Here is a 25,042-nt window from a genome sequence, read left to right as displayed (position 1 = left end):
TAAATTGATATGGAGCCCAGAAAAAAAGCCTTAAAGTGAGGCCCTCTCTACACTACGAATACTTTGTTGGTATAGCTATACTGGCAGAGGCCCCCAGAGTATACGCAGCTTATACCAATAGAAGACATTTTTCTGTCATCTTACGACTTGTCTAACTTAAAAAACACTACAGCCGCACAGCTGCAGTGCTTCAGCATAGACAGTACCTATGCCAACAGGCACTTTCCCTTTGGCGTAGGTAATCCACCTCCCTGAGAAACGATAGCTAGGTTAATGGAAGAACTGTTCCATTGACTAGGGCTTGGCTACACTTGTGAGTTAGAGCACATTAAAGCAGCCCCGGGCGCCCTAGCTTACTACCCGCCCACACTGGCAAGGCACGTAGAGCGCTCTGACTCCACAGCTAGAGCGCTCCTGGTACTCCGCCTTGGCGAGAAGATTAACACTTGCTGCGTCTTGACTGAAATGCCCAGGCGTCAGTGTGAACAAGGTGTTGCATTACTGCACTCTGATCAGCCTCCAGAAAAGTCCCATAATCCCCTTATGTCAAGTGGCCACTCTTGTCATTGTTTTTGAATCCCTGTAGGAATGCGGATATGCCCTTTGAAAGCTCCATTTCTGACAGCCGGCTGCTTATCTGCTCAGAGACAAAGCAACCATTAGTGTGGAATGCTGCGTGAGAGGCAAGGGGAAGGGGGGGGTCTGCTGCTGTCTGAACTTACAAGACAGCATGCTGACATGCTCTCAGCCCCCCCAAAAAACCCACTCTCCCCCCACATACACACAACACACTCCCTGTCAGACTCCACACACCCCCTCCCCCACATTTGAAAAGCATGTTGCAGTCACATGCATGCTGGGATAGCTGCCCATAATGTCCTGGTCCCAATGCTGCTGCAAGTGCCGCAAATGTGGCCACACCACTGCGCTTGAAGCTGTCAGTGTGGACAGACTGCAGCACTGTCCCTACTGTGCGCTCCGAAGGCTGGTTTAACTCAAAGCGCTCTACATCTGCAAGTGTAGCCATTCCCTTAGTGCTGTCTATATGGTTACTGAGGTTGGCTTAACAATGGCACTCATGGGTGTGGATTTTTAAATTGATCTAATCTTCTAATGTAGACCAGGCCTTAGTGAAACCACCACTCTGAATGACATTCGCTATGCCAACAGAAGCACTCTGTCACCATAGCTACGTCTTCACTAGGGGTTTTGCTGACATAGCTATGCCTGCTGGGGAATGTGTTTTCACACAAGCCTGACCAACACAGCTATGTTAACAAAACTTTGCAGCATAGATCTGATCTGCGAGACTTAAAGAACTCAGTACGTTTAGCTTATGAAAAAAGATGACATAACTGGTTTCAGAGTGGTAGCCGTGTTAGTCTGTATCAGCAAAAACAACAAGGAGTCCTTGTGGCACCTTAGAGACTTACAAATTTACTTGGGCATAAGCTTTCGTGGGCTAGAACCCACTTCATCAGATGCATAGAGTGGAAAATACAGTGGCAGGTATAAATACACAGCACATGAAAGGATGGGAGTTGCCTTACCAAGTGGGAGGTCAATCTAACAAGACAATTCAATTAACAGTAGGATACCAAGGGAGGAAAAACAGAGATAACTTGATTACAGTTTAAGTACCTTCACTGGAATAAAATATAGGGTGCTATAGTGGAAAGAAGCATAACAAGAACCAATGGCTGGAAGCTGAAGCCAGGCATATTCAAATTGGAAATAAAGCACACGTTTTTAAACAGTTAGGGCAATTAACTATTGGAACTCCCAAGGGCAGTGGTAGATTCATCATCTCTTGATATCATCAAGACTGGAAGCCTTTCTAGATATGCTTTAGCCAATCAAGTTATTGACCTTAGTACAGGGATTACGGTGAAATGTAATGGTTTTGATATACATGTCAGATTAGATGATCTATTGGTCCCTTCATGAATCCTAGAAATTAAAATCAAGTTTTCCTTCTGCTTTGATACCAGACTAATTGTATAAAGAGCTTTACTTTTAATATTTAAAGGAATATCAGTTTGACTTCTTTTTAAAATGTAATTTCAGACAGAACACTTTTTAAATAGTAAACCCTAAAACTTTTTAAAATATATTTAAAGAAAAATATTAAGAGTTTTGCTGCTTCTCTGTTTATGCTTATAAGAGATTTGTCAGCAAGGGAGAACCTGACTATTGAAGCTAAATAGCTAAACTAGACACAAAGTGCTCATATACACAAAGACAAATGAAGTAAGATCAATACTTTCACTAATCCCCTTCAGTCATTGTAATATTACAGGTACTTATAAGCACAGTAGGCAGAAATATTTCATAGACATTTAATTTTCAAGTTGAGTACATCCCTTTAAACTAAAGTTTGTTAGGTTTAAACAGCAATGCTCTTTTGAAGTTAAGACCACATTAATTAAAGGAGGATAGCCTAATCTTTACTTTTTATGGGATAATTCAAACTTGTTTGTACTGCCCCACTTGCATTTTATAAAAATATTTCCCGAACAGTAAAATTAAACAACCTAAGCCATAAAAAAAATTCTCTTCATTTCTTTTGATTGTAGAATATATAAAGTTTTATACAGTGGATTCTATCAACTTCATTATCGGAAAGTTATTTTGACTTTGTTCTAAGTGGGTGTGGGAGAAAGCATGAAGGATGTGGATAAACTGGAGAGAGTCCAGCGAAGGGCAACAAAAATGATTAGGGGTCTGGAACACATGACCTATGAGGAGAGGCTGAGGGAACTGGGATTGTTTAGTCTGCAGAAGAGAAGAATGAGGGGGGGATTTGATAGCTGCTTTCAACTACCTGAGAGGTGGTTCCAAAGAGGATGGTTCTAGACTATTCTCAGTGGTAGAAGATGACAGGACAAGGAGTAATGGTCTCAAGTTGCAGTGGGGGAGGTTTAGGTTGGATATTAGGAAAAATTTTTTCACTAGGAGGGTGGTGAAACACTGGAATGCGTTACCTAGGGAGGTGGTGGAATCTCCTTCCTTAGAAGTTTTTAAGGTCAGGCTTGACAAAGCCCTGGCTGGGATGATTTAATTGGGGATTGGTCCTGCTTTGAGCAGGGGGTTGGACTAGATGACCTCCTGAGGTCCCTTCCAACCCTGATATTCTATGATTCTATGAAATTCATAGCAATGCTTGCTTCTCACATAATTCTGAACTTTCCTCGTTATCCTTCCTCCATTAATCATTCAAATACTAAACCTATCCCCTTAGCTGACAGGGAAGAGCACACAACATCATCTCAGAGCTTTTACTTCCAATGCAAATCAATGACAAAATTTACACTAAGTTGCTTCTTAATTTATTTTCTGCTTTTATTATAATTTAAAAATGTATCTGAACTTTTTAATCAACTACTGATTTTCAGGGGAATTCTTATTTTTGAGCTAACAATGTGTATTAATATTCAAGCTGCATTTATGAAATTAAGTTGGCAGTTACATAGGCCACCTTAAAGAAAGAACGAACATAGAACTGGAGCATTAAATACACAAGGAAGAAAAGATTCAGCTGTAAAAACTATGTTATGAAGCCAAGTGCAAGGTTTTCATCATTCACTGAAAATCCATTCTCTTAACTAGCTCAAATTTCAATAAAAATGTATTCTGTTTCTTGCTACAAATAAGGGATATTGGAATATTAAATAAATTGGAAAAAATATTAAATCCTTGCCTATGCAAGTGTATATGCAGTGTATTTGCTTAGACACATTTTGAGATTGTGAGGTCTAAAATTATACCTCCCTATGCTTTGGTTGTTGGGAGCTGGACACCTATAAACAATTTTTCTTCGCTTGGTCCTGTTTGTGTGCAGAATATTGAAAAGTATATGAATGTGCACATTACATAACCAAATCTGATTTTTATTGGGGGAACTGCTATTACATGGTAGGTAGATAGTATGGATAGATATAAGATATGACTGTACTTCGTTCATGTGTAGTCAATGTTCTTTTTAAGAGCCCTCAAAATTTTCTAGAGCACGCGTGCACACAGAATAGTAGCATCTTTTTGGGGGGGGGGGGAGAAGAGAGGGGTTTGACAGGGAACTATCTTGCTACTCTCACATACCAGGAGACACATCTGCGGCTTGTGCATCTTTTTGTTTAGATATATAGAAGCTCCTTCTTATCAGTATCTTGTTTTGCACTCATTTACATTAGAAAGTAAAACAAACCCTGCTGTAGAATTTACTCAAGAAGTAAGATTAAAAACAAAGCATGTCCCAGCTTTAGAACCATTAACAGGAATACACTCCAAGTTCACAAACCTAAAATCTAGCAATCCTAATAGTCTGCTGCAGTTACATGCCTATACTCATGATTTTTTTTTGTGCTGAGGAAGCATGGAAACAATGTTAAGGAAACAAAAGCAGAAACTGAAAAATTGTTTTGCTTATGTTCCAAAATGACCACCTTTCTAAAAAATAAGGCCCCTTTTCTTAGAAATACACAAACCCTGACCTTGTACCAAAAGACATCTCCAAAGCAGTTTGTATGACTTGTTGCTGTCTCAGGTCATAAGTAGATTTTTTTTTAAAGAAACTAGTATGTAAACAAAAGAATGTGAGGAACAGGTTGTTAAAGTTTTAACTTCAGAATATGATAAACGCAGGTGGTCAGAAAAAACAAAATATTACTGAACTTTTAAGAGATCTGAAGCAGGACTGTGTTGGATGCTTAATGCATCGCAACAGATGTCACTCCAGGTGAAGGGAATGGGTGTGGGGGGGAGGGAGATAAAGATGCAAGAGTGGGAGGACTACATAACAGGGCAACAAGATCTTTGAGTGGACATGAAGACACAAAGGGAAAAAAATAAAATAAAAAAAATGACCAAATAGTTACTAAATAGAGAGTTCTGGGCCCAGCAGTGCAACTCCTATGTGCGCAACTCCTATGCAATTCAGTGGGTGTGTTTTCATCAAGCGAATTTTACCACTGCAGTTTGATGGAACCAGTGCAAGCTGCAACCTTCTACAGGATACACTAGTCATCCAGTTTTAAGTCACACACTTTTCACATAGCAAAACTCCCTACAAGCAAGTAAAAGACCTGTGGATTGCTTTACCTATCTCAAAATACCATGAACAGTTCCCCATCTTGGCATGTACATATAATAAGCACAATATATCTCATGGGTATATCTGGATTCTTCTTTTGCTTGTTCTGAAAGGTTCTGACTAGCATAAGGAGCCATGCATGTGCTGGAAGGGGAAGCTAAACCTTTGCACTTCCAGAAGCCATGGCAGAGACAGCAGCTGTCTCTGCACCTGCTAACAGACCAACTCTGGTCCTGGAGATCCAGTACTATAAGAGGAGTTTATAGCAATTCTGTGGTTATAACTACCAGTGTCCATTTTAAGTCCTCCTTTTTAGTTGCTTAAAAGTTTATCAAAGTTTAACCATTTGCCTAGACTTTTCCACAGTTGCTCTCTGCCTCAGGATTTTTATTTTTAAGTTTCATTGAAAACTCCTGTCACTTCTGAAAGGGATATTAGGTAGCTTTGCCAATTTTATCATGCACCCCTCATGCACTCCCTTGTAAAAAACAAAAAAAACCCCACCTCTTTGAAAAACTCCAGTTCTTCCATGCTTTACAGTGGAAACCTGAAATTTAGCAGGGGAACAGTCGGTGTCAGAGGGGCACTTTTTGCTATCCCCATGAAAACTGCCACATGCAGAAAAGCTTAAGCAGCTTACTACCAAAAGCCCCAAACATGACATCTGCACTGAACATGTTTCAGCCCACAGTGTGCCCTATCACCTGCATTGAGCATCCTCCAATCACCACTGAGCCTGTGGCAGACAAAGCAGAGCTATACCTCTGGAAAGTTGGGGCAGGGGAGGGGGTCTGAGGAAGAGGGAGGAGAAGAAGGAAGAAATGCAGCAACCATTTCTCACTTTGGCACAAAGGAAGATTCACAGGGTTAGGAAACCAGAAGATCATGAATGAGTTCAGATCTCAGCTTCTCCAGACTGGTGGTAGTACTTTGTACTTGGTAATCTTTATGGTACGGGTATGAGGTCTTGCCTGGTGGCAAACACTAGCATACTTTATTTATAAGAAGAGCAGGCACAGAGGTTTAAAGTCACTTCTGGCAGAAGAAGAACCCCCAAGATCTCCAATATGGAAAGTCTCACTTAACCTCATTGTCTTTTAGAATGAATGGGTCATGTCTGTGCTTGACTATGGTGTCCATAACTGCTAGCTCACACTATTCTCTAGTCAAGAATATGAACTAGAATTTTTGATTCCAAATATTCCTATGCTGTCTAGTAAACAGTTGTGCAATTGTGTTTTGCATCCCGCTCAAGTTGCTGATCCACATATAAGGCAACTACCTACAACAGTGTACACTACTACCACCATCACCACCAGTTACTCAAGTGATGAAGGTATGCTGTGGAGCTGGAAGTCCTATTTTTTAAACTTAGTGGATAACCCATCCAGGGCCACAATATGGTTCAACGTGATAGAGTTTGTTTTCCCAGTATACTTAAAAAACAAAAACCATCCATCTAGGAAATCAAATACCAAAAACTATATTAAAAGAATTTGCCAAGTCAACCATTCAAGCCAAAATAAAGGTTACCAGCACAACCTTAATTCAGACATTTTGCATGCAGGCGATATGATACGGTGCTTAAGTAAATGATCACATATCATTTGTTCAACAGGATCCCTGCCTCATTCAGTGCACAGAACGAACAATGAATAAAGCAGAGGATTAAGAGAAAGGACGTTCTCTTGTGTCTAAAGTATTGGACTAGGGCCAATGAGAGCAGAGTTCTATAACTAACTCTGCCACAGACTTCCTTTGGGATGTTGGGCAAGACCCTGCTAATGCCTATGCACAAAAGGGAGGAGAGGGGAACAGTGCATAGACAACCTTAATTTTGGCTTTTCCTAAGTTGAATATACTTTGCAACCTTAATGTTATTTTAACGTAATTTTTGTATGAAACTATTTCCAGCACTGCCACCTCTGGTTGACACTGTTTCAGAGCAAAATCAATCTCCTTATTGTTTCAATGTCTTCAATCATTTTCATTTTTTGTTCCTTCATTCATTTTGTTGGGAAAGGGAGAGACTTTTTTCGTTAGGTAAAATTTCTCTGTCCTGCGTTCCACTCCAGGATCCAGAGATAGGAGTGATTCAGGCCCAGATCTCAACACAGAACATCCCTCGGGGCTCCTCTATGCACACCACCCAGTTCTTCCTTTCACCTACTCTAATGGGGACACTGGAGAATGTACAATTTTGGGGGTGAAGAGAGAAAGGAGGCAGGTGTTTGCTTGAGCATCATGGTGTGTACTGTGCCTGAAAGGCAGCAGCATGGAATAGCATTTGTGCATCTCGGGTAATGAATGACCCTGTTCTCTTTTTCAGAGGTCTGGGGTTTGGGGAAACATACCAGGATTTCTCTAACCTAGAGAAGGCCCCTGATCATTCATTCAGCCTTTAGGAATAGAAAAGTGGGGAATGGCTTGCTTTGCTTTCAAAGCAAGTGCAATTATGACTCACTTAAGGGTTCTCCTTAAGCTGAATTAGACTCTTGAGGTTGTAAGCAGCAAAGTCCATGGACGCAGTGGGGGGAGGGGGGATTGTCTCCTCCTGAGTCGCTGAGGCATGGTTACCCAGCTGGTAGGGAGGCTGCACCTTCCTTTCTGAGGCCTGGCAATTCCCTCAATTGAGTCCTGGTTTTTTGTTTTTTTTAAAAGGTGGAAGAATCTGTTCTGTACTGATTCTCTTAATTGGATCTAACTACCAGGGTAGCACTATAGAGAACTCAGCCTCTCTGGGACACCTGCCAGTAACTTTTCTTTTTGGAGGTGGCCAACGAGGCGCTGTTGCCCTCTTCTTCAGGGCTGCGATAAGCATTAAACCCTGTAGTCAAGATAACACAATCCTATATGGTAAGGCTTTGAAAAGCCACCTTTCAACCTTTCTGTTGAGAATGCCAGGATTCTGGAGTAGATGTTCTACACAATCTCTTCTGTCCACTCCAGGATAGTCTGAAGTCTTGGGATTCATTGCCTCAGGCACTAAGAACTGGCCACTTAGAGCTGTTGGAATGGCAGACGCCACAAGAGCAGAGCCACTTCTTCAGCCAGTCCCCAAGATGGTTCACAGTGAGGTCACAGGCAATGATGAAGAGCCTGAGCAACTATGCTCAGGACTATAGAGACCTGATGACTTGATGGGGCAAGCCTATGGGGCTGACCAAGTAATGGGTGGCTTCAAACTGTTGCCAAGGATGAGTCCGCAGACATGATATCCTTGAAAGCAATGCCAGAACAGGTGGTCGGTGCATAAAGACACCAGAATTTTGACTGGAAGACTGGACTGGGAGTCACCAGCCCTTGAAACAGATCAGTAAACTCCTTTTACTGCTGGCTTAAGTTTTTGAAGATACCTGTTCCAAGAGGTCGCTTCCCTCTTGCAATGTCCTTTTTTCCCTACTGTCTTTTCCAATCTACCCCTACTTTTTCCTATGGAATCTTGTGATGATTACAACAATCCATGACAGCTCATATGGATGTAGGATATGGCAGGACTGGTCACCTGGGCAACCAGACCCTGAAAAACCTGAAAGAAAAACCCCTCTGGGTTTGTAAAAAAATAGTCACTTTGGCCAACACTGCAAGAAGCATTGGCAGGCTCCAAAAGGATCCATTTCAAGAGGGACTTATGAAAGAAGCCTCTAGAGGAGGGTATGAGAAAAGCCTTGAACTCAAAAAGGATATTTTCTGAAAGCTATTGGAGGAGTGACGCTGACACTTTACCATCACATTATATGAAGTTTTTTATCCACTCCTGTCTGAGGCTTTACCACCACCTATTTTAAAGAAAACTGTATCTCTTCACTGCCAAATTGAATGTTTCTAGTAAAGTAATCCATTAGATTCACAAAGGTGATAGCAATAAGGTAGAATTATGGTCTCAAGCTGTAGACTATGGAGTTCCTCCTGCAGTTTCACAGAAATTAAAAACTGTACAACAGGAGTGTTAAAAGAGGTGGTGGTCCACAGAAAGCTCTGAATCTCCCTTCACATAGGTGGTTGGTGTGTCTGGTGCAGCTTTGATATAGGTATGGCTGTTTAGGAAGGTTTATTTTTGACAAAGGGTGTTAGGAAATCCTGGGAAATTCTGATGGCACTCCAAGTTTCCCTAGCTCATGGCAAGAGTCAGAAAACAGGGGGAACCCTCCTGGCTTCTCTCCTTCCATCCCCACTGCTGAGGAAAAAAACACCCCAGAGTATCTTTGCTGGTGGAGAAAGGAACCAGGAATTGCAGAGGACAGGAAGCAAACACCAAACACAGGGCATTAAAGTGTCAGACTGGCTCTGCTACCTGTCGATCCAGCTAATTGAAGGAGGCACACCCAGGAGTTGCAAACTGGTGTCAGCCAGCTGCAAAAATCTGTGCTATGAACGACATATATGAATTGAAGGCATTTAAAGTACAGTTTAGTTAGTAGGCTGCATGGAGGTGGAAAAAAATTCTTTATCCACAGCAATATAGTTCCAATCAAGTTAGACAAAATTTAACTCTGCTCTCATAGCTATACTACCAGCTCTGATACAGACTATTCAAGCACTGAATAAGCATACCAGCTATGATGTAATTAAGTAAATACAAGCAGTCCACATTACTTTGGATATCTTTCCAGCATCAGTAAGAATGGCAGCTTTAGAACTGAAGATTGGCACTAAATGTCAACTGGGGACCGAGTAAATCAATCTTCTGCCAGTTAAAACTCACCAGCACAACAAAACATAAGCAACTTGGTCTAATGGACATGGGCCTGGAGATACTCAGTATATTCCAAAAGAAAGAGGAATAAGCTAACACCATGAAAAATTTTGAGTCCTAGTTTCTAAAGTAGTTCCAACAAAAATGAACACCTCCACTCCCAGAAATATGATTCACTCTTTGTTGGTTAGAAATACACCTTTCCTTCTGATCTACCAGGAAAAAGAGATTGTTTCCTCTTGCTGAACAAAGCTGATTTTGAGGACACTCATTGTTGAAGACTAATATTAGATGCTTTGACAGAGCCTTAATGAAGATGTCAGATTATACCAATAATGAATAACTGCAAGTGTCTTTATAATTCAGAATATTAAGCCTTAAACCACCTCATTTTTAGACCTTTAGCAATTTTCTCAGGCTGTTAAAAGATCAAGATACAACAAAGAAAGCAAACGTAAATAAATTCAACCTTCTTGGAAAAAATATTAATTGTCTAAACATTCATCGCACAATTGGCTGAAATGCTTTTAAGTTTAAAGTAATTTGCGTGGCTCTGTAAGCATGTCAATACATGTTTAAATAGCCTGAAAGACTGACCTAACAATCTACTCTAGGACCAAGCCTACCAAACAGAGTGATCACTACCCCTGCCACCACTCTCCAAAGGCTATATGTATTTAATTTCTATCAGCACATCTTCACTCACCAATTCCATACCTAAAACTCAGTTCTGTCCATCACCATCATCTCTTAACAGCAGGAGAGTCTTGCAACCTCTATTCTCATTGCTCTCCTGGGCATGCCACAGGCCCCTCTGCCTCCTGCACTCCTCCTCACCTGCATCCTTCCTCTTAGAAATGCAGCAGACCAGAGATAATTCTGCTCTTTGCCAGTCCCCAAGCCATCAGTCCCGTTCTGGGAAGAGAGAAAAGTTACCCTGGGCCACACTTCTTCCTGCCTTCCCCTTCGGTGACAAATATAATGTCAATGTTGCTCTGCTCCTTCCAGGGTCTTCCCATCCTCAAAAAGAACTGGCTTCAGAGACCGATCTGCTCACTCGCTCCCTCCATTAAAGGAGCAGCAGCGGCTGGGCACTTTGTACTCCCCTCCACCCCCTTGCCAGAAAAAGGGACAGTGATTCATCTGCCCAACTCAACAAAATCTTCATAAGACAGATTGCTATTTGCTCTGGGTGACCAAGGTTTTTCAAGGCCTGGTTCCAACAGTATGAAAAATGCTTAATTACAAAATTAAATCAAACACCTCTTAACCTTAGAGTGAAGTAAAGTAACAAAAAGCAAGGCTCAGATTTTAATGCCAGAAGGGATCATCTAATCTGATCTCCTATAAAACACACACATCATAGAACTTCATGCAGTGACTCCTGCATTGAGCACAATAACTTGTGGCTGAACTAGAGTAATACCTTTTAGAAAGGCATCCTACGTGGATTTAAAGACATGATCAAGCAATGACAAAACTGCACCCAAACTAATCCGTTATTTTGCCAACACCACTAATTACCCTCACACAGTTCAAGTGTGCCCCTTATTTGACTTTTTCTAGTTTCAACTTCCAGATACTGAATCTTGTTATGCATTTTCTTATTAGATTACAGACACCCCCAGTATCAAATCCCTTATTCCTTTGTAGGTTCTGTGATCAAGGTGTCTCAGTCTTCATATTGAGCTCCTCAGGTCTCTCAATGACTAAAGTTTGTTTTCCAAAACTTGAATTATTGTAGCTTTTTCTTGAACCCTCTTCAATATTTCAACATCCTTTTAAAAGTGCTGACATTGAAACTGGACACAATATTCTAGGAACAGTTTCACCAATAGCACATACAGAAGTAACAATAACTCCCTGATCCTGTTTCAAGACTGAAATTCTGCCCTTAAAATATTACAAATGTTGGCTTAGTTGTAAAGCTCAAGTGCCAGGGTCTCTTTTCAAAGGCCAACTCACTTTCCTTCAAAATATCAAAAGATATACCCTGCAACTAATTTGCATTAACTTGAGGCTTCATCTCTGGCAACTGAGGATTCAGGTGTTTCAATTTTAAAGGCTGAATAATTTCAGGTCTGAGTAGCATGCTTACATAAGGCAAATAAAGTAGAGATCACTGGAAAACTTAACATGAATAGAAGCAGATGCTTCAAGTACTCTTATTATACAATTTCAAGTTCAGTTGCCTTTCTTCACCTGACCCACTAATACAATGTCCTTGTTAAAACTTTATAGTAAAAGCCATAGGGGAAGTGAGATGTGAACTGCACTAAGATCCTCATAGAAGCTGTGCTCCAATTAAAAGGTCTGTACACATTCCATTCCTTAGCCACAAAAAACACCATCTTAAAAAACAAAGTCATACCAGTATGATATTACAAGCAGTTAATTGAACTCTTCCTCCAAAGAAAAGAAGAGGTGAGGAAACCATGTCAGGCCTAATTTAGATCAGAGGAAGAACAGATTACAGAGGCCATCCCCACAAAAATTTAGAACATGTCTTGTTTAACTTGCCTAACCAGTTTCTAACTGAAGACAGGAATGATGGTCCTTTAGTTAAAGCATCGGGTGGGGATTCAGAAAATCTTGCCAGCTCTGGCACAGACTTCCACCATGCACCTCAGGCAAGTCATCCTCTGTGTTTCTTTAGCTACAAAATGGAAATACTGCCATAGCTCAAAAAGGTATTGAGGCTAAACTCATTAAATTATAAAGTGCTCAAATATCCCTGACAAATGCTATTTAAAAGCCACTATACACAACTACATATTGCTATCAAGATTACACAAAAATCAACTTTTTAAAAATGTAAAGCTTTTAGGTTAAAATTGTAAATATATTACAGTACATAGTGAGAGGGAGGTGGACAGCCAGAATGATAGAAACAGGACCAAACAGACAGTTTCTAAAAGCTTAATGACTAACTTTACATCTCTTCCTATTTGGGACACGTACTTTATAAGTTTAGGCAGTTCATTTTTAATGGAAACAAGCTTTTAAAACAATTGCTTTTTTTTTTATCTATTACAAGTGAAACTCAAACTCACCATAAGCAAAAGACTGGAAATATAGTTCAGCACTTCACATATAACCTGATTAATTGAATTTACAAGGGAAACTAAGGGCTTGGCTACACTTGAAATGCTGCAGCAGCTACAGTTGTAGCACTTCACTGTAGAGACACTACCTAGGCTGACAAGAGCTGCTTTCCCACTGGCAGAGTTAATCCACCTCCCCAAGAGGCAGTAGCTAGGTTAATGGAAGAATTCCTCTGTCCACCTAGCACTGTCTACAACAGGGTCAGGTTGGCATAACTATTTCACTTGGGGGTGAGGATTTTTCACACCCCGGAGCAACATAGCTGTGTCAGCCTAAGTTTAGCGTAGACCAGGCCTAAATTTCACTGTCTTGTGAGTGGCTCACATCAGAAGAGAAAAAAATTAGAACAGAAATATGATTGCAATACCACAAAAATCAATAAGGGTGGCCACAGGCAAATGTAATATTGAAGACGACTTAGCTTTTTTTGTTTTAATTGAATAAACTTCAAGTTGACAATCCCCTCTGAAGCTACACTGTAAAGCAGGAGAAGGGAGTTAAAATCTCTGGATGCTCACTACAGAATGGTTAAGAACAGATATAAAAGTGCTGATGTACAGAATGAAGGCTCTAGTAAGAAGCAGATAAACTAAAAAGGGAGATGTGCACACACAAAACATCTTTATTGTGAGGCAGTTAGGGTTCCACATACAACATACCTGACAAAAGGAAATGAAAAGTTAGGTAGCTTAATAGTATATATCCTCGTCTCATTTACCCACAGGCTCACATCTTACTACTACCATAACTACAGTACACCACAGCCATGCACCCAAACCTTAACTCTGCCCCTCAGACTACCCCCTCCACCACAAACCCCTTTACCAATCTACCATCACCTCACACTATCAGTTGTGAGTGTTTGGCACAGTTGTGCAGGGATCAAATAGCTTTGGAAAAGGGATAGAAGGAAGGTTGGAGAACCTTTGGGGATCAGAGCTAAGCTTGCACTGCATGAACTGTGGCATGCAGTAGTAGTGGTAAAAATGCTAAGGTGGGTGCCTGAAGGTAAAAGAAAAGAGGTTATGTACTGTTCAGCAACTTAACTTCATTTTTTTGCCTTTGTGGATTTGAGTCAGGCACATGGTACAGGGCATCACTACCCGTTTCACAAAGGATTTTGTATATTAAATTCCTTGGATTTTTTTTTTTTTTTTAATGTTTAAGTGAGGATTTGGTAATGCATGAAGATGAGGTAAATGGTAGATGTAAGTCCAACTCCTAATGAAGACTTTCTGTACCAACAGCTGCTATACATTAACCATTATTGCTATGTCTACATTACCAGCATTACAGTGCCATAGTGTAGATCAGGGGTCAGCAACCTTTCAGAAGTGGTGTGCCAAGTCTTCATTTATTCACTCTAATTTAAGGTTTCGCGTGCCAGTAATACATTTTAATGTTTTTAGAAGGTCTCTCTCTAAGTCTTCAATTTATAACTAAACTATTGTTGTAAGTAAAGTAAATAAGGTTTTTAAAAATGTTTAAGAAGCTTCATTTAAAATTAAATGAAAATGCAGAGCCTCCTGGACCAGTGGCCAGGATCCAGGCAGTGTGAGTGCCACTGAAAATCAGCTCGCATGCTGCCTTTTTTCACACTCCTGAGCATCATGGCTACAGCAACCTAACATTTAAGTGTAGACTAGGCCTACATGTCAAAAGCTGCACTTAAAAACCTCCTGTTACACAACCATAGGGCACCCAGTAAAATTTTTGCAGAAGCTTATCATTAACTGTTTGTACATAAATATTTTCTCATCACAAACAAACTGCCAAAAGTGACCAAAAATCCATTAAAAAAAATCTACATGTGGCACCAAATCTATCTTCTAGAATATACCTCTCCTCTAATTTTGTGTAGATACACGATCTTTTATCGACTGAATAAATGAACTCCAAGGAAAATTTTCAGAGAGCCATATTTCAAACCCTTCCTATTAAGTTATGAAAAGAAACCAAACTGCGTAAAAATTTCAAAGGGTTTAAAAATGTGACGTTTCACGCCAAAAGGCTACCTACTTTCAAAGAAAAGCAGGGATTTATGTCATATTAGGCCTACTTCAGAAAGCAAACCTAACTTTGGAATAGCTACTAGGGCTGTGTGAAACACTTTTGCTGAAATAAAATGTCACAAAAATATGCTCTTTCCTCAAAATGATTCAGCTTTGAGAAGACACATTTGGTTCAAAGTTTACATCAGAGACTGAAAGACTGACTTTCCTCACCCTCTATAGAATAGCAGTATTGGCTTGGGATACAGGAGACCCAGGTTCAGGTCCCTGCTTTAACTTGATAAGATGAAAGACTTTGCTCTGAATCAAGTAGAGTGGGGACTTGAACCTGGTCTCCCAGATCTCAGGCCAGTGCCCTCACCAGGCTATAGATATACGCTCTATTTCCCAAATCAAAAAGCTCAGGTTTTGATCAGAAAACAGACTTCTGACAATTCCAGTTGTGATAACATTTGAAATGTTTGGTTTTCATTCAAACGTGGAATGCCAGTGTTTGCAAAATGGAATTTTCATCCTCTAGTCAGCTCTAGTCATTGGCAGAGAGTCTCCACAATAAGACAAATTCTGTTTTTACCTAGTTAAACATTTCTAATAAAAAATGTCCTTTTCTGTGTCTTCACCTTGTATTATTTCAACTGAAGTCATTTTAAGTTTCAACGACTTAAACAGTTAGTTTTACTTTGTAAAATACAGCAGGGAGTATTTAGATTTCCAAAATATTATTTTTGCTAAAAATTTTAAATTCAGAGTAATTAAATTCAGAGTCAAATTCAAATCTGAAGATTTTGTAAAAACAGGGATTTACCAAAACCAAGGTTTTGGTCCAAATCAACCTGATTTTTATTTATTTATTTTTAAAGATGGCCACGCCCCACATAGGAATTGGTATAAGCAACTATCTTCCTCCAAATGTAAAGGCGACAAGAAAAGGATTGTTTAAGTTGGGTTTGTGCCTTTTTATTTTCTTTTCATGTAGAAAGGACCTCTGAAAGTATAGGGGGGTTGGAAGTGTTGCCACAGAATATTATGCATTCAAGTTTGATTTTCCTTAGTTTTGCTAGAAGAATTCTTTACTGTTTACTGTGAGATTTCACACCTTAACTGAAGGTAAATAGGTGGACTCTTGAAACAAATTTCTTTCCTCCAATGACTTCAACAGATGTCAAAAGCTTTAAAGCTTTTAACATTGATAAAATTCCCATCCCCTCTCAATTGCACAGCATTTATTTCATCTCCAATTGTGATGTCAGTTTCTCTATTCTGACCAGTTGCTATGAAGTCTTCCATGATTGACAAGACCTGATTTTCTAATGTAAAAAAACAAGCAGAATTTTGGTTTTGAGGGAAAAAACCTCTCAGTTCTTCTCTATAAACAAAGACGCAACAAAGGGTACAAACTCATTTTCTCTCCCTCCCTTTTCAAGTCACCTTTAGAAAGCCATGAGGACAAATGTCACCTGAGGACCAACAGCAAGAGAAAACAGTAGGAGTTTATTGGGAAAGAACAAGTAGTTAAAAAAATGGAGGAAGAACTGCTAAGTTATTTGTCAGACACTGACGTGCTTGGGGGTTTTTTAAATGGTAATATGGCTGGGCTCTCCAAGTATGCTTTGATAACAGACATGTAAATGCTCGTGTCTCTCATAACCAACAATGGAAATGCATATGCAGGTAGAGTTCCCCCTCTGCTCCAAGTAGAGTGTGCACACAGATCTTGTACATATTCTAAACTTACTCACTTCCTGGGATTTGGCAAGTTTATACATAACTATAAAGTCAATTTAAGTGCTATCAAAACTGGCAGCTCCTAGGAGGTTGAGGTTTGTTTGTTTTTTTTTTGGGGGGGGGGGGGGCGGGGAGACAACTCCATCCCTGTCCCTTATACCATTTACCTGAGAGAAGCACTTTCACCCCTCTTATAATCAAACTATGTACTTACCACAGAAGTGCACCAGCTGAACTAAGCCAATTGTTTTTAAAATCTATTTAGTTAAACCAATGCATTTCTCTAGTACTGACAACGATTAACATTGTAGCTAACTGGATATACCTCACCAAACTTCAGAGTCATTTAGCAAAAATACTTCCGCATTTCAACAGAGCTTAAGAACCTGACATCAGGATGACTCAACAGAAGAGTCCTGCATCCCTACATAAGAACAGCCATACTGGGTCAGAGCAAAGGTCCATCTAGTCCAATATCCTGTCTTCCAACAGTGGCCAGTGCCAGGTGTCCCAGAGGGAATGAACAGAACAGGTAATCAAGTGAGCCTTTCCCCATCGCTCATTCCCAGCTTTTGGCAAACAGAGGCTAGGGACACCACCCCTGACCATCCTGGCTAATAGCCATTGATGGACCTATCCTCCACGAATTGTATAGAGTTCAAAAAAAAAAAAGAACCAGATAAAGGGTTTAAGAATCTGTCACCGCTACAAAGTTAGTCAGGCACTAGTATTAAGACTATTACTACCATATTTCACTACCTTTTCTGTATCCTATGGAATTCCAGCCAGCCAGCCACACATCTTTCCTCATTTCTCCCCTTTTGTATCCCCTCCCCACCCCGTTTTCTTGCTTTTTGCTGTTTAATCCTTTTATTTTGCTGCAGCATTTTACACATACAAAAGGACTCCAAAAAGAGAAATTGAGAGAAACTAGTTAGTTTTGCACCGGCAGCACCTTGCAGGTAGAAGCTAATTAAATCCCGATCTACTTCCCTATGCAGGAGGGTCTAAGTGCTTATTATTGCACTAAATGCTTCAGGTGCTGACGGTCTAGTTTCCAAGATGCATCTAGGCTGTGTTAAACAAATAGAAGCCATTATATTTATGTACAGTGACAATATAAAGTGACTGAAGGAGTTGAGAATATATTGGATACTGAAGGCAGTAGAGAACGGCCATGAATGCAGCACCCGGCCTGCATATAACCTCCTCAGTATGGGAAGGCAGCCAACTGTGGAGCTGTCCATGTGTATTATGAAAGAGAAACAAAGGGCCTGTAGCACCATACAAATTCAGGCACCTCACTGTAGGACAGTCAATGACTGATGTCACAGTCACTGTCAAGACAAACTAACGGCAAAGCACTACTATAAACTACAGTTTTTTTAGGGGTTTTTTTTTTTTTTTTTTACAGTATGCACCATTTTACAACCCTAGCGCTCCGTACAAAGAGGCCTATCACAACTAATCCTCCCCACAGAAGAACATTAACTCAGTTTACTCAAAATTAAACACAAAACAAGATTAAGAATAGGAAACTCCAGAAGTCCATGAGGAATTTATCTATTGCCAATGTGTTCTATTCAAATTTATTTTACATGGAAGAAAATCACAGTGACAGACAGTAGTGCAAATCTTAAAGTGGATAAAAATCCAAACAAATCACAAGCAGGACATCTGTTCAACCTCCCCATATCATCACATTCACTGCATCCTATCAATCTGTATGTATGTTAACTCTTTAGGCCTTGTCTAACGATAAAAGCTTATATATGTATAGATTTGTGTACTGCAAGGGAAACAAGCTGTACCAGTATAAGACTCCTTTATAGCAATATGACTGCCTGCCCTCGGGCAGAGGTTCTCAAAGTGTGGTCCGTGAATAGTTCCCTCTAAGGTGCATGCCTGGGTGTCTGCAAACGAGAGAATAAATGGCCACCTACCTAATTAGTGGAGCTGCGCAGGTGTGACTCCACTAATTAGGTGCCTGGACCCTGGAGAAGACGCACACATAAGGTGAAGTGGTGGCCTTGGGAGGAATAGGGGGGTAGATGGGAGGGGCAGAAGGGTGAGAAGTGGGACTGGGGGGAATTTGGGACATGCAGGGCTGCAGCAGCCAGAGAAAGAGGCGACTTTCCCCAGCTCCAGGGCTGCAGCTGCTAGGGAGAGATGGCCCTCCTTCCCAGTCTCAGCTCTGTGGCCGCTGCGGCAGGGGAGAGGACACCCCCTCTTCCCCCCCCCCCCCCCCGCCCCAGCTCAGGGGCTGCTGCGGTTAGGGAGAGGGAGACCCCTGCCGCAGCAGCCCTCAAGCTGGGGCTGGGAAAAGGGGAGGAGAGAGGGCACATCCATCACATTAGAAAGTTAAGACTACAGATATTAAAATATGAGTTGTGTGCTAATAATTAAGTTTGTTTTGTATTTTGCGCTTTTATCCAAAGCGCTTTACAACAGTTAGCTAACGGTACAAACAACATTTGGAAAGATCATTAAGTGGTCCGCCAAGACCCTCAGCAATTTTCAAGTGGTCCGTGAAAAAACAAAACAAAATTTGAGAATCACTGCCCTAGGGGTTGTGCCAGGATACCTATATTGATTAAAAAAACCTACAGCCCTAACAGTTATACCAGTACAATAAATGTGTTTAAACCAAGTGTTATAGCATAAATTCTTCAGGGCAGGGACCTCATCTTCATACCTGTCTGCAAAGTGCTGCAGCCTAGTAAGTGCTATCAAAATTTTAAAAATATCTATAAAGAGGCGGCACTGTAATGGACCAGCATGGTGGCAATTTTTTCCTTAGTAGGCCCTAACTACTGTATGAATTTTGGTCAAGGTGCAATGTCCCATCAAGAGATACAACAACTACAGGAGAGCTTCAAACTATGTCCAATACATATGCATGCAAAGCAGGATACTTAGCTCTCAAGTGAGATCATCCTAGGATCCTAAGTTAGGGGATAGTAGTGAAAAGAAAAACTCTCCTGCTACCAGCAACTAGGAAAGTGTAAAGAATGGAGTCATGTATCAAGAGTGAAGGGCACGCTTCTATATACCAGACAGAGAACTAAGGTAGAACCATCCAGAGAAAGGGAAAAATCACTCCACAGAATGAATGTCCCAGGGTGGGAAAGGGCTTGATTTCAATGAGAAAACTGGATCAAGAACAAGTTATAGTAACACTAAAAATCAGCAGCTTGAATAGCATTAGGGTCTTTCCTATTACTATGAGTTTTAAATGGAAGACACGTAGACACTACATTGATGGGCAGTAGTATGGAACCTATAGATAGGTAATTTAATGAAACACCATCAACTTTAAAAAAAATCACTTATGGCTGAATTTTTTTTTAAACCTACTTGAAGCAATATAATAACGCATTATTATAATTGAAAGATTTAAGAAAGGAATTTCTCCATTTTTTAGTTTGCTTACTTTATAAATTTACAGTACTTTGATTATACAGGATAAATTGTGAGATTGTGTATACACAATTAGCCCCCAGTCATTCAATTAACTCCACTATAAGAGATCCATGAGTCAGTGTAAAGCCCAATTAAATTCAATGGGGTTCCTCACAGGCATAGGGATCCGCCCATGCAGAGCTTATTAAAGGATCAGACCTTTAATCATTTTCTCATGATTGCATGGGTTAAGCAAAGGAGGAAAGACACTTGAGGAAAAAAAATAGGAGAATTAGGGTAAAAAAACCCCCACAAAACTTGGCCATGGGATTTGGGAGGAGGTAGAACACCTGAAACTATCCCAGAACCATGACTAGATCAGGGTAACCCTTTAATGATGGTGTACGTAATAGATTTTGATTCAGCAGAAGCCAAATAAGATAGTGAGGAGTTTTATACTAAATACAGCACTTCAGAATAAAGCTCCTCCAACACTTAGGAGGGAGGTGGAAGAGGGTAATTCTGATCACACAGGAACCTGAATACAGGTCCGATAAAGTAGGCCTATTTAAAACAAGATCTTCCTGGTCAAAATATCAGCATATAGAAAAAGCAATTCCAATACAGTCATCAAGGCACAGCTTCACATTCCTTTACAATTGCTTGTATGTGAGGTTTCCCTTCAAGACACTGCCCCAGATCCCATTTTAGAGCCCTGGAGGAGACTCAAAATTGGTATTAGCAAACACAAATTCTGAAGAGCTTAAAGAGAAAATTATGAAAATATGGCCACTTCAGTAAAGGTGCCAGATTACAAATAGTTCTTTAATTATTTAAACCTAGGTCAACATGATCTTTATGTATGAAAAACAAGATTAAAGCTGAATAAAGTTACCACTGACTTTTGAACTAGGTTGTTTTGTCCATCTTAGTGAGGCAGTAGTGGATCTGTTGAAAGCAAACCTGCAGAGAAATTAATTCAAAATATTGCAATAAATGTTTTTACAATTAATAGGCACGCTGTTTCTTGTAATAAAGCTCCCCATGTTTCCGGTGAAAAAGAGGAACAATAATAAATTTAACAGTAAAGATGTGAAATTTAACAATAAAAATGTGAAGTGGTGAATTAAGCAACCTGTTGGTATCTGAAGAATCAGAAAAATCAAGGGAGCTTTCAGGAACTAGACAGAGGGTTAAAACCCATCACATTTCACTAAATTACTCTGAATGCAACTGAAAAAAAAAGTCAGCCTGCTTAAACAGATGTTTTATCAAAACCTGAACATGGACAGGAACTACTGTCTTCACCCTTAATTCTTAACATACACTGCAGGAAATCAATTTAGCTACATAGCACAAAATTGTACAAGATATGAAGCGTCTATCACTTCAAGCAACCTTATGAAAAGTTTCAGGCGGCAGTGTGTGTATTGAGAATTTCATTCTTTCCATCTGTATGCTGCTCAATCAACTTAGTCAAAAGTATTAACTTCTTGATGTTCAGCATACATGTAAACAAAAAACACAGAATACCTAAACATTTATACATTAGCACACAGTTTAAAGCAGGGGCTCTCAAACTGGGGGTTGGGACCCCTCCGAAGCTCGCGAGGTTATTACATGGGGGGGGTCGCAAGTGGTCAGCCTCCACCCCAAACACCACTTTGCCTCCAGCATTTATAATGGTGTTAAATATATTTTAAAGTGTTTTTAATTCATTGGGGGGGGGGGGAGGGAAATGGCACTCAGAGGCTTGCTATATGAAAGGGATCACCAGTATAAAAGTTTGAGAACCACTGGTTTAACGCAAATCCTCAAAATCACATAAGATTTTCTCTACTTAATGCTATATCTTCTTGCAACAGCTTCCAATATTTACAGAGACCTTGCTAGCTACTAAACACTGCAAGTGAAAATTGGACTGGGAGCTCATTTGAAGGCTTTCAAAAACAGCTTAATATTTACTGTGTGTGGAACATTATTTATGCCTCTATTGATGGGATAGTTTATTCAAATGCATATTGATTCATGCACAGTACAATACTTACAAAATCCAAGAAGACTGTACAAGGTGTTAGCTCAGCGTAATTTGTATTTTCCAGTTTGTTTTCCTTGAAATAATAGCCAGAGTCCTTGAAGATACTACATCAGTAGCTATTTGACAGAGTTCCCCTCTCAGAAATCAGCTATCCATCCTTCTCGTTTACAGCCTTCACAAATCTATTTCCAAAATTTGCAAGTCTGATTTAAGAAGCTTGTTCTATCTTTTTGCAGCCTCTTCTCTTTACTATTCCATGTACATCTCAATGTAATGAGCATCAGCTCCTGATGAAATAAATATACCTTTTATGACACCAAGAGTAAAACTGAAAAGCCAAATTTCACATCTGAACTGAAGAACATTTCTAAGATTCAGCTCATAGAGGCATCTGCAAACAATGGCTATCTGGATACCGCCATATTGATTGCTGGCAACATTTTACCAAAAAACTCAAATAAAATATAAAAGGAAAAAAGAAAAACAAAGTTCTATTAATCTCTTCATTTAGCAAATAGGTTTCATTACAAAGTAAAAAAGGCTGTGTCAGAATATTTAAAAAATAAAATGAAGGTAAAAATATCTGCCATGAAACTCTTCAGCTGTGCTTAAACAGCAACCAAGGATTACATTTAATGCAATCTAAAACCAGTTGACAAAACTAGTTATGCATATGACTCAAACGTATCTTAGCCAGTGCCTGAAAATTTTTAATTCAAAGGAAAAAAAAACACCTTTAATTTTAACAGCAGAAGTATGCTGAGCTTAAGAAATTTAACTAATTATCCATTCCATGTGGACAAAAGCGTCCACAGATGAGGTGTCTCGTACTTTTGAGTAGAGAAATTCAAGACTTCACAAGCTTTCAATTTACTTCTTAGATGTTTTCTGACAGTTTCAGAAGCCTTGTGAGTAGGACGTGACTGAATAAATCATAATTCCAGGTCGATGTCCAGTTATTTTTTTCCCCTCTTCAACTGAAGCAAAGGCTGCAGGTCAACGTCCACCTTTCTCCCCCTCCACAACAAACTGAAGCAAAAGGCTCTAAATATCCAGGATAGCCTTTATAATCCAAACTGCCTACAGGAGGGGGGAAAAAAAAAACAATCAGTTTTCCTTTCTGAAAGTTCTATTATATATTTGCCTATAAAACTAATCTGACATTTTAAAAAAAAATGCAGTGCTCACATGATTGAGAGAGAAGAGGAACAAGGAAGAAGCAGACATTTCCTAGTGAACAGAGCACAATACAGTATTAATAAACATGCTGCGCACGCTGAAGTTTCTTCTTGCCCTAATACAAACAAACCTTTGCTCCCCCACCAAAGAGAAACCAACCAGGAAGGTTTACAGACTTCTCATTTTCATCAAAAAAAGTGTTACACCAAAAAAGGAAGCTGCTGATCCTAGGTTAAAAATGCCAAACGGCAAAAAAAAAAAACCTCCAGACATTAACGAGCTACCTGGGAAATCCCTCCAGCACTCCCACTAAGGAAGAGAAATAAACAGGAGTAACGAACGCACAGGCTGCAGTCGGGATTAGCTCACACACCAACGTGAAAGCTTTCAATTGAATGCGTTTGTTTTTAAGGCATCGGTGGAAGCGTATTTACTGCCGCCACCACGCCACAGACACACACGCACAGCGGCAAGAAGTCACTTTCCCGGAGGGATTCGCCTTGAGGCTTCGCACGCTGGATCTGTCGAGGAGAGCTTTAAAAGCCTCACTCGGGTTCGAGTGCTGCCCCTCACCCTGATCCAAGCACTTGCCGGCTCAGCCAGCCCCACCCCCGGCAAAGCCCTGTGCTCAAACCCAGAGGCCACATGCACCGCGGCTGCCCGGCCATGGGGAGCGGGACCACCAGCAATGAAGCGCCCAAGGGGGGGGAGGGCAGGAGAGGGGCTTCCCGTGCTAGGAAGCCCCCCTCTCGCCCCCGCAGGACCCGCGCCCACTCGGGAGCCCCCCCACCAGGCAGCGAGGGGATCCTTCCTGCGCCTGCTGCCCCTCAACACAGCCCCTAGCCCCAGCTCCCCCTCCCCGCACGGAGCCGCCGGGCCCGGACCCCCTGCCCACCAGCGCATGGAGGCCACTAGCCCCCTCCACAACGGGGATTCCCCTCCACGGAGCTCCCTGCCCCCGCCGCGAGCGGAGCCTCCGAGCCCGCCTCCCGTAGCCCCTCGGGCCTGCCCCGGGCCGTACCCGGCTGGCTGGTCCCGGCGGCGGCAGGCAGAGAGCAGAGGGTCCCAGATTTGAAAGCTCCTTTTGCCGCTTCTCCACACACAGTCACACAACTCGCCTCGCTCCCAAAATGGCGCCGCTCCGAGCCGCAATGCTCTGCGCCCAAACCTCGCGAGAGTCAGCGCGCCCCGCCGACGCCGCGGGACGAGCCCCAGCAGGCCAGCCACCCGCAAGGCGAAAGGGGAGGAGTTTCAAGAGGCGCCAGCCCACGCCGTGGAGGAGTTTCAAGGAACCCCCGCCGTCTGCTCCGCCCCTCCCCCACCGCGCCACCTGAGCCAGCGGGGAGCCCCCCGTGCTGTGACGTCACCCGGAACAATCCCGAACGTTCTGAGAACAGCTGAGGGGGAATCCCCAGCGCGCGCAGCCTGCCTCTGATCTGGGAGTGAGGCGTCCCCGACCGCGGCTCACCCCAGTGGGGCGCAACAGGGAGAGTGTATTAATCCAAATTAATAGTATCCCTCGTGACCCCACTGTCTCTGGTGTTATAACACCTGGGGACTCCTTAGCAGGAGCAGCCCGGGTACGAGGCTGAGCTGTGTATTGTGCTGGCTGTGGAGAGCACAGCTCGTTGTTACTCTGTGATTGAGGCACTGTGTGAAATTTGAGAGCAATCTTTAGTTCTCCACGGTACTGGAATTTAGTTACAATGCACCTATGCGGTGACAGACCTATTAGCGATGAGTGAGTTAAAGAGAAAGGTTTTAGCCTGCAAAAGCTTATGCCCAAATAAATGTAT

The 25,042-nt window shown here is 41.3% G+C and overlaps 1 protein-coding gene across 3 annotated transcripts in view; it reads right to left on the bottom strand.

The window, feature by feature from the left end:
• GPBP1 (GC-rich promoter binding protein 1) overlaps positions 1–24,424 on the bottom strand; it is a 60,256-nt gene extending 35,832 nt beyond the window's left edge. The window contains exons 1-4 of one of the 3 annotated variants that reach the window (XM_074952569.1): positions 24,268–24,424; positions 22,899–23,147; positions 22,078–22,354; positions 20,932–20,992 (exon numbers count right to left, since the gene is read on the bottom strand). The gene's annotated coding sequence lies outside the window, so the exon portion shown is untranslated. Of the gene's footprint in view, positions 1–20,931; positions 20,993–22,077; positions 23,148–24,267 lie in introns of all 3 variants that reach the window. The other 2 variants (XM_074952570.1, XM_074952571.1) reach the window with 2 other exon arrangements.
• Positions 24,425–25,042: the final 618 nt, after the last annotated feature.

Source organism: Natator depressus, chromosome 5, assembly GCF_965152275.1.
Source record: "Natator depressus isolate rNatDep1 chromosome 5, rNatDep2.hap1, whole genome shotgun sequence".
In the NCBI taxonomy this organism is placed as follows: Eukaryota; Metazoa; Chordata; order Testudines; family Cheloniidae; genus Natator; species Natator depressus.
This window is presented reverse-complemented; position numbering and strand designations above follow the sequence as displayed.